This window comes from Haemaphysalis longicornis, unplaced genomic scaffold, assembly GCF_048455015.1.
Source record: "Haemaphysalis longicornis isolate Haplotype H1 unplaced genomic scaffold, Haemaphysalis longicornis Haplotype H1 scaffold_10, whole genome shotgun sequence".
NCBI lineage: Eukaryota > Metazoa > Arthropoda > Arachnida > Ixodida > Ixodidae > Haemaphysalis > Haemaphysalis longicornis.
The window spans coordinates 143,499,556-143,518,267 of NW_027526204.1; the positions used below are offsets into that span (position 1 = coordinate 143,499,556).

Consider the following 18,712-nt stretch of genomic DNA (forward strand, 5'->3'; position numbering starts at 1 on the left):
ACTTAAAACAATGGAACAAGGAATGCATACTGCCATTTTCATCGTATCTAAACCCGTTCTTGAAGGCGTGTGTTCACAAAAAGGAAACACCTGAAAGCCGTTGTACGGGATGAAATCATTGCATTCTACAAGTAAGTACGCACTGCCAGTTCTGGAACTTTGATGGTACCTTTTAGGTAGTTGCATTATACATAACGGCTTCGGAACGCCATTTCAGTGACAACAATTTGACCTGTAGTTGAAAAAGACTGTAAGAGCTCTTGGGAACACGTTGGCAAAACTTTCCTGGAAATGTACCCCGAGGAGGCCCTGCCAGGAACGCCTGCATCTTAATTTTAGTTGGGTAAGTTGGCATTTTATTTTTGTGGGACTCCGTTTATGGTAGTGTTTATTGAAGCTGGCATTTTATTTTTGCGGGACTGAATATGTGGTAGTTTTCATTGTAGCAAAATCTTACTGCTAAGAATTTATCGTGAACTGCAATATTGGGAAATACCATCCCATTCTGCCTGTTTCGGATGCTGCAACATGTGGATGAAACGGCTATTATTGTGCATTCAAGTTCTGCAAACATTTGGCTTTTACATTGAGAGTTGCTGCTGTGGTATTACGGCGCCGCGGACACAGCCAATACGGTTTCTTTCCGGATTCAGAGAGCTCCCATTGACAGCCTGGGCTAATATTTTTTGTACATTGCTAGCACCATTCCCAGAAAAGAAACCAGGAAATCACTGGAAATGACTGATATTTCAATTAATTACTGTAATATAAAAGGGCTATCCAAAGCAACTCACTCATTTAAAGTCATCGTCTCACAAAATTTGCTTGTTCCTTCCTTAAAGGTACATGAGGTGGTGCAGTTATTCTCGACGTCCAGTTTTTTTGAGAGAAAAGAATGGCAGCGTAAATTATGTCTGCAGGAAACACGTCATGGACTTCCTGCCTGCGTTGTCACTTCAAGATGTGGTCATCCTCCTTCCCGCCGTATATTTCATCTCAATAGTTTGATATTTGTGTAACTTTGGAAAGTTCTTGGGACTTCTGCAGAGAGTTCTGGGCCATTTAACAGTGTCCTGGTGTCATTTAAGTTGTAAGCTCTGTTGAAAGACTTGATGTGGTCACTGTGCTTGGGGTTGTAAATTATTTTTAAACGCTGAGGCCTATTTCTAAAGGCATGTCGTGGTTCAAATGATTGGTAGATGCAAGCGGCATGTCAATTGCAAAACTGAACTCGTGCTTTGATTTACGATATTTCGTTGTGGGCCCAAAGCGCAGGCTGCCTTTGCAGCTGCTCTGTAATGTAGTTAATGGCACTGCACTATAACGTTTTTACTATTCAAGTGCAGCTCATGAAAATTTTTGCCATCGCAGTCCTACTACTGATGGATGCAAACGTGAGAGTAATTATTTACACAGACGGCTTGGGGCTTTATTAATCAATTTTTGTTTTGTATCTTAGCTGACACCCAAGCACTAGAAGAATGCGAAATGTCCATATTTGTCTTGAAAACGTTGTTTACTTTGGACTAAGTCGCGTTTCTTGCTTGTTAGAGGCAGTGCTTTGGTCACAAGTGTACTGTCATAATGATAGTAGGGTTTCACACGACTGTGAATTTTACCTCAGATAAATGTTCCGGCTGGAAAAATGCTTCCACATTCTCTTGGTAAAATTGGTCACCTGTATGTTTCAACGCTGCCTGGCTTGGTTATTTAGGATGTCTGAATTATTCTTGAGGGAATTAATAACGCCTATAGAGTTAGGCTGCTAGTTAAATTTTAAAATGCCTAACATGCTCCGAGCTATCTGGTTTGTAAAATTTTGTAAGATTCACCCTGGGTGTACTGAGATTTTTTTGTATAAGGTATTTCAAATAGCTACGAATTCTCGGGGCAAGCAACGCGGCCTAAGTAAAAGGCTTTTTTAGGGCGCTTATAAAGTCGGTTTTGGCTGCAGTTAGCTCGATATTACTTACGTCTCGGTTCCGGGAACTGCATATTTTTAATATGCATGCATTAGTTGTGTTATAGTGCCACATGCTTCCGGAACGTTTTCCTGTGCAAATGCTATATTTTTTAGCACGGGCTCCGGCGTTCTTTTTCTAAACTCTTGAAGGTCTTGTGATAATCCAACCCTGTATGGCATGTATTTTTGGCTTTTCCCTACAATATAATAGCAAACTGCATTTTTTGGGACCGTGATGTATAAACGTGGTATGGAAAGTGGAGTGTGCTACTTCCGCATCTGGTGTACCTGATTTCATGTGATAAAAAAGCGTATTTTATGCTCAATGTTGTATAATGCTTTCTAAGTTAGTGCGAGGGTAGATGTACATGTATGTTTGTGACGCGATTGCGCTTAAAGCCATCTTTATTACCCATGCGTTTTAGCAAAGCAGAATGGCAAATATTACCAAATATAGGAAAATGCCACTTAGATCGTTTTGGCCACTTCTTATCGTTTTGGTATTTGTTCCTGTATGCTTGTCATTTTCTGTGCAAGTGGGAACACACATGTCTCCATATCTCAAATGTACGCAATAATACCAGCGAATAAAATTTGTTTAGTGTTTTTAAAAGGATTGTATCAATGCTAATAGTTGGTTTGGTATGTATTTTAAAGCGAGCCTTGTTTCTTTTGCATGCAGCCAAAACCCAGCAGATTCGACGGATGAAGCCAAATTCTCTGTGTGCCGCTCCAGGTATCTCAGACCAACCTTTATATAAAACTGTGTTCCGATAGGCAACTCTGGGAACTGTCAGGGACCACACTGCTTCGGCGGTTTCTGCTTTCCAATTCTTGCTATCACTGCGGGCTGTATGTCAAGGCTGGTTTAAAATGGTGCTTGCGGTTTCTTTCTGATACCATTTCACCCGCCAGCATGGCATATGACCTCGGTTTATACCGACAAGAAAGCAGATATATTGGAAAAGTGGAATCCCATAGACAGCTTTCCGACGTCTATAACACTGTTTTATATAAACAGCTGGTCTGAAGGTACCTGGAACGGCGCACCGGATAAATCCATAATCATTTTACGTGGATCAGTGTTCCAGTAACTTATACTACCCGTTTATTTGGAACAGTAATCCGTATACTGTTATTTGGAACGCCGATCCACATAATTTAGCTGCAAAAATATCTTGTGCACTGTTCCACTTACATTTTCAGGGTATGTGGAACACGGTTCCAAATATATAAGTGCAACTTTTTTTTGCAAAAAAATTCCATTTACGAAGTGGATCTTGTGTGGATCCAAATTAAAACTGTATAGACAGCGAAAGTGTGTTGCAGGTTGAAAAAACCGCCAGACCCAGACTGGAGTGAGCTAAACTGGAGGAAGAGCGCTGGGTTCTGGCATGGAAGCTGGCAGAACCATCCCCAGTATTTGTAAACATGCAATGGACATCGATGCCGGGCACATACCTGGGCGTTTCACTAGGTTGTTATCAAGAAAGCGCAGAGTATTGGGCGGGGGAAACGAAAAAAATGAAGAAGGTGCAGGCATGGCAGGGTTGACATTTTTCTATGTTTTCGCGTGCATTTGTGTGCAATGTGTTTTTAGTTGATACGGTCTGGTATGCATTGCAAGTGCTCTTTATGTCTCGTGTAAGTGTACAAAAGATGCACAGAGTGTTCGCAATGTTCATCTGGGATCGAGCTGGGAGCGAACCAGCCGAACCAACTTGTTCCGACCTGTGCGGTGTGCAGGGGTTGGCCTCGCCCACCTCGTCATCCGGAAACTTGTTTCCGGCTTTATTTTCTTACGAGACCAGAACGATCCATTCTTGAGTACTCTAATTAATGTGTGTCTTGAAAGGCACCTACCGGAATTTATTGTGTCGTCTACGCAGTGCATGGAAGGTCTGTAAGCGGGTATTTGCGTGAAGCTGTCTTGACCTTCCGGTTTTGTGTGTTTGGTTCTCAAGAGAGTATCTAAGTACAGTTATGAGGAAAAAGTTGTAAGGCGATTTTTAGTTGATACAATGATGCCTGCTCCGCTTTATCGGGCAAATTATATTAGCACAGCGGATCAAGGAGGGTGAAAAAAAGTACCAGTAAAACCATCAGTGAAGTCCTTCTTTGTTAAGCTACACACGAACACACTAGCAGCACAAACGTGTTTGCATAAAAAAGGTCTACTTCTACAAAGGGACACTGATTGTCCTCTTTGTAAAATCCCAGAAACTGTACAACATTTGTTTATCAATTGTTGGGACGTTGTGTTTCACTGGGATGTGCTGAAAAGAATCCCCCCAAAAAGAACTACCCATCACCCCACATGGTATTCGCTACTTGTCCGTTGTTAATATTTTACTTTCCAATGTTCCGAAATTGGAACACAAAACCTGATTTTGTATTTTTTTGCCAATATACCTAATCTTCATATTTTTGTTTTCGCATACTCAATAATGTTTGTGGAAAACATCGCAATTTTAGTTTTTGCGAACATCCCATTTATAGGCTTTCAGTAAATGATTACAAATAGGCATATTTTGAGCTTCTTCACCACCACATGATTGTTGCGACATTTTGCTGGAAAACGTAATACTGCAAGGTGCAAAGCAAAAACCAAAATATCGTCAGATAGTTAGCGATTACTCTGCGAGTAATATAAAAATTATGACGACACTCTAGCTTTCTGTTTCGAGAGTTTTATGCGAACGTTCTTTTAATGCAACATTGGCGTTTCCCAGAGCCGGAAACACGGAGCTCGACCACCGCACTTCGCGTCACTTTTTCTTCTCGTTTTCACGCGTTAGTGGCGCCCTCTCGTTAACACTTGCAGAAGCTTGGATGCTACCTTTCTCGGCTTTCCTTGGCATTATTTTGAGATTCTCTGGCACGTTCAAAGGAGCGCCATTCAACTGCAGTGAATAGTCACCTCAGTCCTCCGGAGTGTAAGACTTTAAAACTAGGTAGCGTTTTTTGTGCTACCACAGTTCTCTACAACAAAAGCTAAGTTTATAGGGTATGGCACAACGCTTCCTGACTTTGGACGTTGCAATTAACCTTTTGTTCGGCATTTCCGACGAGAAGCGTGAAGGTGCACCTATATGCCAATTGCCGCCTGATGAAGATGGCAACATTACTGACGAAGAGCACGTGCAGGAAAACGACTTTCCTGAAGTTGTTCGCGGGGATATTTGTGGGTGTGCAGAAGTTATGCAGTGCAGTCCTAAAGGCATTTCGACTAATGAATGTGTGAGTCCTGAGCCACGGCGGAAAAAGCAAGCGTGAAGGCACCTGACTGTAGAAAAAGGCCGCAAATCTTCAACCGTGACCGGGAAAACAAAACCCCCACAGCCGTTGCTTGGAGCAGACAGGGGCGACCATGTGACGTTCGATAAACCACTGGCCAGCCCGAATCCTCAGCTGCTGCTAGAGACAATTTCTGAGCTTGCGAACATGAGCCCATTTGAGTTGTTCGGATAAATAATTTCGCTGAAATACCTTGGCTTACTTGCTTACATGAATGCAATGTACGCACTCCAAAAGGGGGCAGAGGTACCAGGTACCTCGTACCAGCAACGCGGGGGAGGTGTGTGCAGTGTAAAAAAAAACTAACCAGTGCCAAGAGTGCCCAAAGCGGCTGCACAGCAAGTGCTCCCCATCCTACCCCGGCGTGTGAAATTCTGACAGACCTGAGCAAGGATGAGTTTTATAGTTAATTGTTTTCGCTCTTTATACTCTTTGGAGTAATTGCAGGAAGATAAAGGCTTGTCTTCAGTTACTAAGAGCAAGCAATTGCACTTTGAAGCCAATAAAATTTGTAACACAGAACTCTTGCGTTTTCTGTACTGGAAACGCTAATGTTCCAAACATGGAACATTCCTAAAAACGTGCTTAGTCATTGTGCATGTGGCTGTATTGGTAGTCACAGGTTATTTAGAAACCAAATGCGAATTATCACCACCAATTTCAGTTTTTTTACTATTGCCTCAAAGTCCGGTGTTTAAAGGTAATGGATGAATTCCGTACGATATGAGAATGTTGTTGAGCCTGCACGCGTTGTGAAAAACTAGAAAATTTGCCGACAATGCAGATTCCCATGCCCGCCCACTAAGGGAAAATTCCATTGAAAGTGCGGGCTACATACGCGATGTGTATCAAGCCCAGCATGACCGCTTAAGTGTATAAGCGAGCTTGATACTCTGGCATGTTTAAAGAAATTCTTGGCACACTCGATAACAAATAATTTCAGAATCAGAATCAGAAATGATTTTTTTTATTTTCGTCAGCAGAAAAACGGACCTCAGACGAAAAGCTGCCCATTCAGCAGCTTTTTGATAAGGTGCCTTGTGTATTTCTGTGTGTATGTTTTGTTCTGTATAGTTAACACGCAATAAAGAAAAAAAACGGTCCTAGCCCAATGGAAAGACGACTGACGCTAACTCTATCTGGTCTACCAGACGCAGGCTCGAATCCTGCCGCTGCCTGTGTAATTTTTTTCGATTGTAAGTGCTATGCGCACGGACGCGGGCGGACATTGTGCGGTCTTAAGGTACTCCGCAGTTATGCCGCTGTGGCTGCCAGGAGACGCTGCCTGTGCTGCTCAAGAAGCTGCGCACTAGCCCTGTAAAGGCATAGCGTCACGCTATTAAGTAGGTGGGTCCACACGGAGTTCAGGGGGGGAAAGGCAACGCAGGTGTGCTACAGAAAAATTTAATTAGCAATGAAGTTGGGGCTGGCGCCGACGCGCTTACCCGGCGAGATGAAGTGCGGGTTAGGAAGGCGGCAGGAACTGGATCTCGGAGACGGGGTATCTCGCTCTGTTGCCGGGTTGCACTTGCTCTGTTGACACCGGAAGGTCGGGGGTCTCCACGGTGATGTCCACGCAAGCTGCAGGCCCGTGGGGTGCGAACTCAAAGCGCTGCTGCGGGCTCGCTGGTCTACGTAGATGGGTACGAGGGATGATAGTCGTCTCAATGTCGGCCGGTATTCTTGAGTGCTTTCGGATGTCTCCTGCGGTGCCTTCGTCGACGGCGGGTGGCGAGAGACCGATCGAGGGGCGTGCGGGCCCTCTTTTAGATGCCAAGCATCTCATGCTCGGGGCTGTGTTTCTCACTCCCTCGTTGTCGTTGTGCGCACTCTACTGCGCATGCGCGTCTCTTCAGCCCCATCAGCGTTTGGGCTGACATCAGCGCAGCCCACTATAAAAAAAAATAGTTAGGCGGCGCCTGGTTTCTATCCCACGACTCTCTTCCCACTGCGCTACAAACCGAGACGGGAGCATGTGCTACGAACGCTCCTTATGTCCTTCACTCATTCAAACAACGTCAAGAAGCTACTGATACCACGAAGGCACGCGAAGCTGGACGTCACCGGAAACGACGAACTGAAAACTAATGGGAACTTCAGTCGACCCCATGGCTGCTTCGCATACTACTCAGGGTTCCCCTACGGGAAGATGGCATAATTTTTTTGCCTCCGCGGGTGCATGGAGGGAAGGGACACCTGGGTGCTGTTTCGGGGAACCGATGGCGGGCCGGTCAATGAACGCGGAGACGCGCTTAAGGTTCGTGCACACTAGCGTCGCCGCGCCGTGCCGCTTTGCCGACGGCCGCCGGCAAAGGCCACACGAACTCGTCAGGCGGCGGCAACATGGTGTTGGCGCTGGCTGTTAAGTCGTGCACGTAGCTCCAGTGACCGATTTTAACCACTCGTTCAAATGCAGCACGGGGCTCCCACAAAGCTGCTCCTGCGGAAAAGGAGCTTTTTATCTGCGCCGCTTGTGAAAGCACCCATCAAATACCTACCGCGCTGGTAAGCCTGAACAGCTCTGGCGGTGCCAGTCTGCTGCCCCGAGCGCTTCGAAGCTCCCGTGATGAGGAGCGCGGCTCCTCAGTGGCGCAACACGTCACGCGCGAGACGTCAGTACAGGTCATCACAACCGCCATCGCTCATTGACATTTAATTGCGGTCTGCGCCACGGCAGAAATTGGTCGAGCATTCATTTGCTTTGCGGCAAGAAAAACGCGCCGTTCTCGGCGAAAACACGTTTCCAGCGCCTGCTGACGTCGGCAAGCGGCGCGCGGCACGACAAGTCTAGTGTGCACTAACCGCCTCCACCGCGTGCCGAGGGACCAGCATGTGGACGTCTACCGCAGGGTGGTGCGCACTTCGGCTAGTGAATCGGCGACATGCAGTCAGTGGCCGCTGTCAACATCCGAACGTCACACGGTCGTTTGTTGGGGGTTTTTGCCCACTCATCACAAGTCCACTTGTCATAGGTCAACTCGTCACAGGTAAACGATTAGGAATGCCAACTCGTCATAGGGCATTTCGTACGAGGAATTCTGGTGTTTCCGGAATATGCGTCACATGGAAAACTCGCATTAAGACTTAATATTTCATAAGGAATTGCGCTAAGCATTCCCTCTTTCGAGCGACGCTGTTGACGCCACAGGGCATTTGTTCGAAGCCGGGAGACACTGATCCGCTGCCCGATCGTTCCGGCGGAGAATGCTGGTGGCATCCGTGCAGCCCCGCAGAAACAAAAGCAAAATAGTAATACGAAATTCCGCATGAATAATCGGAAAATAAGAAGCGCTCGTATTCCATCAACTTTCGTGAAGCCGTAGAAGCTGCGGGTAAATGAAAAAGTTTTGCACCTAATCGGTGTCTGCTGCGGAAAAAATGGCTTCGGTTTAGCTACGCTAACTTAGATATGCAAAGCAAAAGCTTGGATTTGTCTTGGTTGAGTCTTGGTTTTGCTTGGTAAACCTTTGATGTAGCTGTATTGCTGACCACGGCGCAACGCCGTTCGGTCCTGTGCAACGTACACAGAAGGAAGCCCGGTGGATCACCCGATGCGGCGGCGGCCGCCGCCGCTCGTGCTGAACAGAACGACTTAAATAAAAAAAGGGGCCTTGTGCGATGCGCCAACACGGGCCCGGCGAATCACACGATGCGCCAGTGCTTCGAGGGGTGTGTCGCCGGGAGTGTGTCTCCGTTCAAAACGTTAACTTGCGCATCCTCCGCGAAACTGCTGGACGAAAGTAGTAAAGCTTTCACTCAAAAAATGCACGTCTTCCATCCATCTCACCGAGTGGCGATCGTTTGGACACCTGCCCATATCATAACGGGCAACAATTTCGCCCAACAGACTCGTGAACTGGTGCACAGAGCCCCCGAGGTCACCGCAGCTCCGACGCCACTTCTCACCTATCAGGAAATTACTCAATTTTACCTGACCACCATACAAAATTTCCCTTGCCCTCATCCATCCCTCAGCAAAACTCAGGAAATAACACTCAGACAAATGCACCCGGTTTGAACGAACTTATTGATTCCCACACTATACACCGCTCTATGCAAATTTTGTCCACAGCTCGGTACCCTCCAGCATATAATTGTGGAATGCGCTCACAAGCCAGCCCTATCACCCCTCTCCACCCCTTCCTTTCCTGAGCTGTGGGAGGCACTGTCGACCAGGTCTCAATCGGAGGACCAGACTCTCCTGGAGACACGGGCCAAGACGGCTAGGGCAACGCATGGATTTCCGGACTTAGTGTCCCCTCTCACATTTGAGCTCATTAAAATATTCTCTCTCTCTCTATCTCTCGGGCTGCCGCAACTAATAGTGCTTTGCTAGGCGCCGGTTTGATAGGCTCTTTGTATAACCTTGTGGTCGTCTTTTCCGGATACTATTCACATATATTGCCGCGTAATATGACAACCGACCTTTGCTTATGCGTTTGTCAAATTGGTTCAATTTAACTGCTCTCAAACATATACGCAGCAGAGACTATCCTATCCACTTGGTTTTATATCAATAAAGAAACAAATATAAACATTTTTGCACGTGAACGCGAGAAGCAAATATAGTGATGCTTTTGTTAATTAATGACTGGATACTATTAATAATAATTTTGAAGCATGATCTTTTAGCAATCACAATTACTTTGGGTCTGGTAGTTCAAATGAGAGCTTTTGAATAAATTTGCATGGTAATCCCCGTTTCTGTTTTCGTGATAAGCATTGACGGACTTATAAAACTCTATGCGTTAGTCAAATAAGCGTAACGTAATTTCAGCTAGGATATTTCTCTAAAACGATTTATCACAGGCCAAAAGCGCAGCTGGAAATTAGTGTCTGTAATTTTCATGTATGCTTCAAAGCGGCACGCCAGTATATGGTACGCGTGCGTAAATACGCAGGCCTGTATATATATATGTATATATATAAATATAATATTTATATATAATGGTAAAATTTTCGTGTGTCTTCCACTTCCACTTCCAGATTTTATTTAATTCGAGCAAAACACTGCAACACGCACATATCGCCGGCGCATTCAAGGTGAGCATGGGTTTCTGCTCACCATGCCCACAGGAATAAAATCAAAACACCTGAAGTATAACGTACCCTGCCATAATGTCCCAAACCTTAGGGTTGCACATCCTATAACAGTTTGCTCAATGAGGCCGGCCACGCATGATTGTTTTCAAACCCCTTCCATATGCTGCCTGAGCCCTGCGCAGCGGATTGCCTCGCACGCGGAGTGTTTTACACCTCATCAGACCCCCTGAGACGAACCTAATAATGTCTCGCATTATGCAACGTATGCGTCGGTATATACTTTAAGAACGTACTTGTTTCTAGCCAGCCTAGGGGCTTTTAGGCCGCTAGTGATGCTAGCGCGCATGCTGCTACGGGGGACCGATCACCGTCTCGTTCGCCATTGCTGTTTTCCGGAGCGCCACCTGTAGAGGTTGGAAAGAGCGGATAGAAAGGAGCACCACCAAACGATGAAGCATCACCAAGTATCCCGATTTTTCGTCCTTTTGATCGCATTAAGAGCTTATTTTGGAACGTCAAATTGATGTTGCCGCTTGCTATGCGTCGCTTTTAAGGAAAGGTATAGGTGAGTACAGGGACGTGGCCAGAGCGGGTGCTTGGGGTATCGAACCTAACCCGAATTTTTTTCCAGGTAGCACGAGAACCAGACGTAGTGCTTATTTCGGCAAATCTTCTCCCTTCCTATAACACCCCCCCCCCTCCCCGGAAACAGGTTTTGGCTACGCCCTTGGGCAAGTGCGCTTGAGTTTCTTGAGGAAGAAGTTAGGTATACCAAAACACTTCATTAATTATGTTAAAATGATATTTGAAATCAAACTTATTTAATGTGACGCGCTTTTATAACCTGATGCTTCTTTTTTAGGGTCGCGTGATCTGACCGGGGACCATTCTTCTTTGCCCTTTAAGGCCAGTGCTTTGTTTTCAATGTAGCGTAGCACTCAAATACAAGCGACAAAAAGGGAATCCAAACGGAAAAAACAACATCTTTTCTGTGCAAAATTTACAGGGTGAAATTGCTCTGGTATGAGGCTTGCTATCAAAACACAAGTGTGGGGCGCGCTACTTCTCGCCGTCCTCCCTCTCCTCCCTCCACTCTGCCCCCGCTGAACAGCGCTTCAACTGCGTTTAAAGGGATCAAACATATGTGCAGGTCACACCATGACGTGTTCACACAGCCCTCTCCACCTCCCTGCCCAACTGCAGCTGTAACGTAAAGTATCATTGTCCATGCCAGCCAAGTACCCAACCTCAATGCCCCTGTATGATAAGCCCTTCAAAGCAGTCCAGATCACGCTGTCTTCAGCCCCCCTCCCCCCCCCCCCACCCTTCTCTAAAGAAAAAGAAAAGCAGCGCTTCAGGGCGTTATACACGCGTGCAGAGGTCGCACAGAGCAACCCATGCCCTCCTAAACAGCTGCGACGAGTATAACATTGCTGAAACCACCATCAGAGCCGCTTCCAATGCCAATTCACGGTCAGCGCTTCAAGGTTTTGGTTCACACGGTTACGGTGAGACAAAATCCATGGGACGAAAAGGCACCTTGCCCGAAAGTTCATATCTCTAGATGGCGTTGCAACAAAAGTCCAGTGTGACGAGTTGGCATATGACGACTTGCCCCGTGACGAACGCGCTTGTGACCAATGGGCTCATTCCCGTTTGTTGGGTGTTCTTCCATTTAATAGCGTAGCCACACCACAACATTGCGATCATATATATCCTACTTCAAGGTATTAAAACCTTTTTAAGAATTATATCTAAACCTCTCAAAAAACCTTTTCCGGCTATTAAGAGCATGACATTGAATAATGTCTTAAGAGGCCATTTCTCCAACACAGCGCCATATCCGTAGTTACCAACCAGAAATTACCGTGGAAACATTGATTACTGTTATCGAGTTAATTGAAAGCTATTCGTTTGGCAGACGTGACTTAAAATGCCTAGGTTTTTCTGGCTTCCATCATATTTATCAGTAAGAAAATGACAAATCAAAGGGGCCGGCTGTGGTAAAAACATTTTTAAATGGAAAAAGAAGCATCAACTAAATATTACAAAACAAATTGTAGCTCATACCTGTGGGAGAGATTCTCCAGCAGCAATAATTAGAATTATTAGAAAGCTACCGCTAACACTAATCCCAGCATAGTTCATTATGGCTCTCTTTTTGCTCCAAAGTGAGATATCATTTTTTTTGGCCAAACCTCAAACTTCGCTCACGTGGGTGTAGACATAAACAAGCTGAATTCTCAAGAAATGCCAAGTTTGATTGTGTATGGCATGCCAATCACCTTGAGCGACAGGCGAAAAACGACAAGTCCAGTCTTGTCTTCTTTTTCGAAAGTTTCCAGTGCATCTGTCTGCCGAGCAGTACAAAGCAACAATTATCCTATATTTTCTGCATCACCAGCACACAATGGACTGCAGACCATAAAGGTTAGCGGTCAAAGGTTTTTAGAAAAATGATATGTGCTCATATGTAAAGCGGACGACGCTCGAATAAGTAAAAGAGCTACAGCAATTGTTCTTCAAGATATTTTTCTGTTTGTTCCGTCCTTCCCAATTCCCAGAAAGTCTTACAATAAAGATGTGTTGTCCCCATGGAGAAAAGATAGTCAGAAGGGGCCTTGACGTCACTTGTTGTGAAGCTGTTTCCATCATGTCAGGACGTCCACAGAGTCCATTAACTTTCCTATTTTTTACTAGTGTGCTTTCACCTCCGCTGCTTCTGTTTAAAGGGCAGCCGGTGACGCAATACGTAGCTCCCGAATGTGTGCTTTCACCTCCGCTGCTTCTGTTTAAAGGGCAGCCGGTGACGCAAGCCGGAGCTCCCAAATGGCGAAGTGTTAACCCTGCTTACGCCGCGAGATTTGTTGTAAATCAGCCGAGCTCACCTTCTCCGCAGCTAATTTTCTTCACGCTCATAGTTCTGTCTAAGGGCCGTAGAAATTGCCCGTGGTGGTAAGCCAGGTTTATCCACCATAGCTCTAAACAATCAAACAACACGCTCTGTGGACGTTCTTAAAATAACGTCACCTCCGCCTGATTTTCTGCATTGCGTTTGGGATAGTAGTGGCCAGCCCGAGTAGTTTTTGAAGAAGATAGTCCTTGGGTATTTAAACGCAAAATTTGTCTGTCTGTCTGTCTGTCTGTCTGTCTGTCTGTCTGTCTGTCTGTCTGTCTGTCTGTCTGTCTGTCTGTCTGAGTAAAAACATTTATTGACTGGGCAGTCATGGTATCATCTAGGTAATGTAAATATAACCACTTCCAGTAGCCTGGGAGGGTCTGGGTTGCGTGCCTCGACACTTCGAGGTCCTAGGAGCACATAAGGAACGCAGGCTACAACACAAATAACCAACAGACCCTGGTGTAATTTAAAAAGACGAACAGAAGAACTGAAAAGTAGGAATGGGAATTATCAGGCTGGACGTGTCCGTTGATTCAGCCAAAAGTTATATAAATTATTGCTACAGAAGTACATTTGGGCAAAACCATTCCAATGCACAAAATCTAGTAGCATACTTCATGCTTGAAACATTGTTCAGTATAAAGAATATAGTATTAGGTATAAGTGTACAAACAATAGCAGCAATGTTCTTCTTGCTATAACAAATTATAATAAACAAGTTAAAAACAACCCTTAAACCGTGAAATACAAAAATGGCTTACGCTCTAGCACAAAGCCCGACATTAAAAAAGATGTCAACAGATGGCGTGGAAGCAGTGCAAATGCGTAAAAGTGTATTTATTTTTTATTTTTATTTATTCATTTGTTTGTTTGTTTGTTTGTTTGTTTGTTTGTTTGTTTGTTTGTTTGTTTGTTTGTAATGCAACCCCTGGAGGGATTTTAGCAAGTGGGCAGAAAGCAAAAAAAACATATAACACCAGGCGAACAGATGGAACAACCATGCACTTGCATTTCACATAGTAGGCAGCCATATTGACGCGAACCATGCATTGGGTTTGTTTGTTTGTTTATGTTTTGTTTTTACCACCCGGCCGCACCGGGCTTTATTATGTGTGTGCGAAGTGAAGCGCGTCGTTCGATTCGTTATTTTTATGCCGCACGGGCTATTTCATTTGATAGGCAGAGTATCTCGCCCTAACGCGGCTAGCCTATTGGTGGAGAGGTGTTTGAGTGGCGCCCCCTAGCTCTGACGTTGGCTTAGGGAGTCGCCCCGCTGTCGTCTGCTACACCCGCGCCGCTGCTATGCACTCGCGCCACTGTCGCCCGCTTGTGAGGGGCAGCAGTGCCTGTGCTAGAACCCGCCCACTTTGATGCTCTAGTGCAATAATAAGCGTATTTCCAGTAATTCAGGTATTTTGCCAGCTTCTGACACCTCTAAATAATTTCAAGCTGTATCCCGCACAAGTTTGCAGCACACGAGGAGCGAGAGACCAAATTTCTTCGCAGCATCGGCCAGATGATCGTGTGTAAGTCGTCCTTTCTAGCTTGTTTGCAAGCTTCGCTGCTCAGAGATCCTCGATAAGTATTCGAAATGCGTAAGCTTCCCTACAGTATTTTTGAGGTGCTCTTATAAAGACTCAACACTTTAATGTTGCGCACCAAGAAGTGGGCCCCCACACGGGCATCGCAGAGCAGGAAATAAAACGGCTGTGTTCTATTTCTTTCATTGTTGATTTGTATCGGATGAATGTTTTTCTTTGCCCAACGCATTAATTATTCTGTAGCGTCACGAACGCCTTATTAGGTGGTTTGGGGACGTTTGGGAGGCTCACAAAGTTCGTGTGGATATTTTCTTCACGCTGTAAGATATAAGTACTTTCTTCACAAGTTGGCTTTCGTTATAGGCTGCGTGCTAGAACGTGCATATCCCCATTGTGTGTTGCTTATTCAGATGCAAATGCATTAGGGAGATTTGGGCTACACCTCACGAGACGGCGCAGATAACGTTGTTCACAGTACTCGAGGGCGTCTTTTGTGACCCGAATTTTTATCGTAACCATCGTACGGTGTTGAAGGCTTGATGTACTCGCTAATGAACGCAATAAACAGTATATGTGCTGGTTTTCAGTATCCCAAGGATGGAAACAGATGAATATAGCCAAGCAGCTATTTACTGCTTTCTAACCCCTTCCCTTGTAAAAAACAAATCCTGGCTTACTCGGGATGGCGTTCGATGAATTGAAGAAAAGTATTCTTACTCTCTTGTCCTGGACTGCGGAGCCCGCCCGCTAACCACCTCGATTTTACTTTGAAATAATGTGTTTCTCATCTCCCGCCTCTAAAGTGCAGTTTTACAATAACGCATATCTGAATGTTGGGAAAATATCGCTTTAAAGGAGCCATGAAGAGAAAAAACAAGTTTGGTTCATTCGAAAGATTGCCTCGTTAGAACCATAACGACACCACTTATAACGCAAACTTCGCTCAAATAAGCTACATAATTAGGAAAAAAGGAAATGACCATGTGACCCACCAGCTCATTTTCCGCAACAGAACCTATGATGTCACTCGAGAATGCTCTGCGATTGGCGGAGGCCGGCAAAAGCAAACGCATGTTAGGCAGGGCTTACAGTTTGCATAGCGAGCTAAATGCCCGTGAAACATACTGCACATTCTTTTTATGACAAAGAACGGTGGAGTAAACGGTTGAAGTTCCGAACGAACACGCAAGCGTGTATGCCAGTGCGTACGAAACTACCGCCAGCCGAACTCGACAGATCGCCGTCGCCACCGTCGCGCAGACGAATTTTCGGGTTCAAGGCTCTTCGGGGCCAACGAACCGTCCCAGCACGCACAGCCGCGACCTTGCTTGGTATCGTAATCCCTTCACAGGAGGTTGGCCGTCATATCGCCAACCAGCAAAGGTAAAAATAGAAACAAGGGGAGTAAGTAACAGAGAGCAGCAACGAGATAGTGCCACTCGTCGCACAGGTTTCGGTATGGAGGTCATGTTGGCTTGCTGCTGTCGTTACGAGCTCGTTTACAGTTTACAACCACTGAAAACTTCAGTTTGTTCGAGTACTTTACAATGAAATTTCGTTGCTGTGTTTTGAAATGCCCATGTAGTACGGGCAAATCGTCGAGGGAGTGCGACATCCCCGCCGGTGAGATCTCCTTTCATGTGCTGCTCAACGACGAACCTCGGCGAAGCAAGTGGCTACGTTTTGTGAACTTTGCAAACGGAGGAGAGAGAGAGCTAAAGGAAGTACGAGTGTGCTCGCTTCATTTCCGAGGAAGTGATTACGGCAGGGACCCGGGCATGCTGGCGCTCGTCGCCGACTTCGTCAAGTCGCCATCAAAGCGCTCTGACCTTGGAGAAAAAAATGCCGTACACACCGCGCATTGACGCTCGAATCTTTCTGGTCGGAGCAGAGAGCTCGAGCGAACGGCTTTCCATACACGACACCGGCCAACTGGCATAAGCGATACTGCTACTGAAATTGAAAATACAGCACATACGTACCAGTCTGTATTCGTCCGTCGCGACGGGGCTGACGACGCAGCGGTGCCGACGGCTGGGCGTTCGTCTGTTGTGGCTATCGCGGAATGGTCGCTTTCCCGTCCATCGCGTATCCCACAACTCTTGCCGCTCGTGCACTTAGAAGCATTGAGCGTTCAAGTGGTGTGAGGTTGTAAATGCAAGCCCGAGCTCCTCGGCGAGAGTTTTGTTCTCCGGATCAGGCGATTCCATGACTAGGGCTGCGGGTGCACTAGGTTTTACTAGTATTTTTATAATGGCCGCCGTCTCGGTCGACTCCCGCGTGTGGGTGCTATATGGAGTCCACATACTAAGTATCTGTTTCATGGACCGGCTCGTATGACGCCATTGTTCACGTGACGAAATGTGCAATTTTAACGGGAGATTTAAAATTTTGGCTTAAATTGCCTTATTTCTTAGTGAATAAAGCATCATTTGCTTCCGGGAAAGCTCTTGGGGTACTATGAAACACCTAATCTTTCAAATAAAACAAACTTTTGTTTTCTCGTCATGGCTATTTGAAGACATGTACAGAAATATCTCTCCAAGTCTTGACAAACATACTGTTACGGTATTTTTACCGTACATTTTACTCGTTTTGCTCAATAAACCCCCAAACTGGCTAAGACTAGCACGCGCTAGTAGGTTATTCGGAACTCCACCTATATTTTCGCGCCCCATAAGGCATGTCCGCATACTTTCATGCCATGACAACGTAGAGTAACGTGATACAAAGCTTTCGACCGTTCGGTAAGGTTGCAAAAACGTTTTTACCTTACATACGGTTACCGGGAACCGTAATGCCTTCAGCCATAGCCGACAGCAACTAACGGATGGAATTGCTTTTGGTCTTGCACTTTCGCGGTTGTCGGTTATTAGACCATTCCCTTTGTTCAAAAAATTGCTGAATATAGAAGCCGTCGCCTTGCTCCGACTCTTCGCGCTCCGCACAGGACCTGCTTCGCCAGGAATGGGGGACGCCGGCAATGTTTCTTCCTTAGCGGTATCCAAAACTATACTTCAAATCACGCCCTGAGCTAGTGTATGCGACTTTTATTTCAATAAAAAAGTATTTTATTGCAATAAAAAGTTGCAGTTACGCAAAATATGGTGCGGAGAAGCATCAAAGGTCAAACGAGCGCAAAGAAGCAGCTAAGAGGGCAAGCCCGATTGAAACAGACAGCAAATGCTGGAATCCCAAAGGCGTCGTCACAGGGGCGCGCTTCGCAGCGCCGCCCGCAGTCGGCGCCCCTGTGACGACGCCTGACGCCGCCCGCAGTCGCCGCCCGCCAATAATAATCTTGTTTGACTTACAGCGTTGTCAATGTAATTGGATGGTTAGAGAAACACTCACGCCGAAAGATACATGTCCGCAGAGCGGACACCGCGGCATTCGATTCGCCAACACTCGCCTGCGTACGCCACTTCGTATACTGCTTCGCCGCCTGTGTACTTTTTGAATTGTTAGTGGAGCCCGTGGTTTTCTATCTTGAAGACTCCGAACGCATTTGGTTCGGGAACCATGAACGTACGCTGATGACCTAGGTGTTCTTCAAGACGGAGCTTTCAAAAACGTTCACGACTCTGGTACCCAAGGAACGGGCCGAGCAGCTGCGGTAGACACGCACGCACCATCCCAATGAAAGTGTGCTCGTGTTCGTTGAGAAGTTGAAGCGACTTTTTCGCCGTGCGGACCCCGAACTAGGGTTTCTGGGTTTCTGGGACAAGCTAGGGTTTCTGATGCGAGGCGTTAAGCAAGAACTCTTCGCATGCCTTGTCCACAACCCCCCGAAGACGGTGGCCGAATTCGCGACAGTGGCCGAATTCGCGAGAAGACACTTGGAATACAAACGAGGAAGTATGACTGCCCAATCAATGCGCTGGTTTTAGAGACGATCAGTGCCGGGGCTTTTGGCTCCGACACACTACGCGAGACCATCCGTGCAGTGGTGAAGGAGGACCTTAAAAA

General features: G+C 46.1%; 1 long non-coding RNA gene across 1 annotated transcript in view; it reads right to left on the minus strand.

Moving 5' to 3' along the window:
- Positions 1-12,468, minus strand: part of LOC144157985 (uncharacterized) — a 38,879-nt gene extending 26,411 nt beyond the window's left edge. The window contains exon 1 of the long non-coding RNA XR_013319923.1: positions 12,374-12,468. This is a non-coding gene — a long non-coding RNA (uncharacterized LOC144157985). The remainder of the gene's footprint in view (positions 1-12,373) is intronic.
- Positions 12,469-18,712: the final 6,244 nt, after the last annotated feature.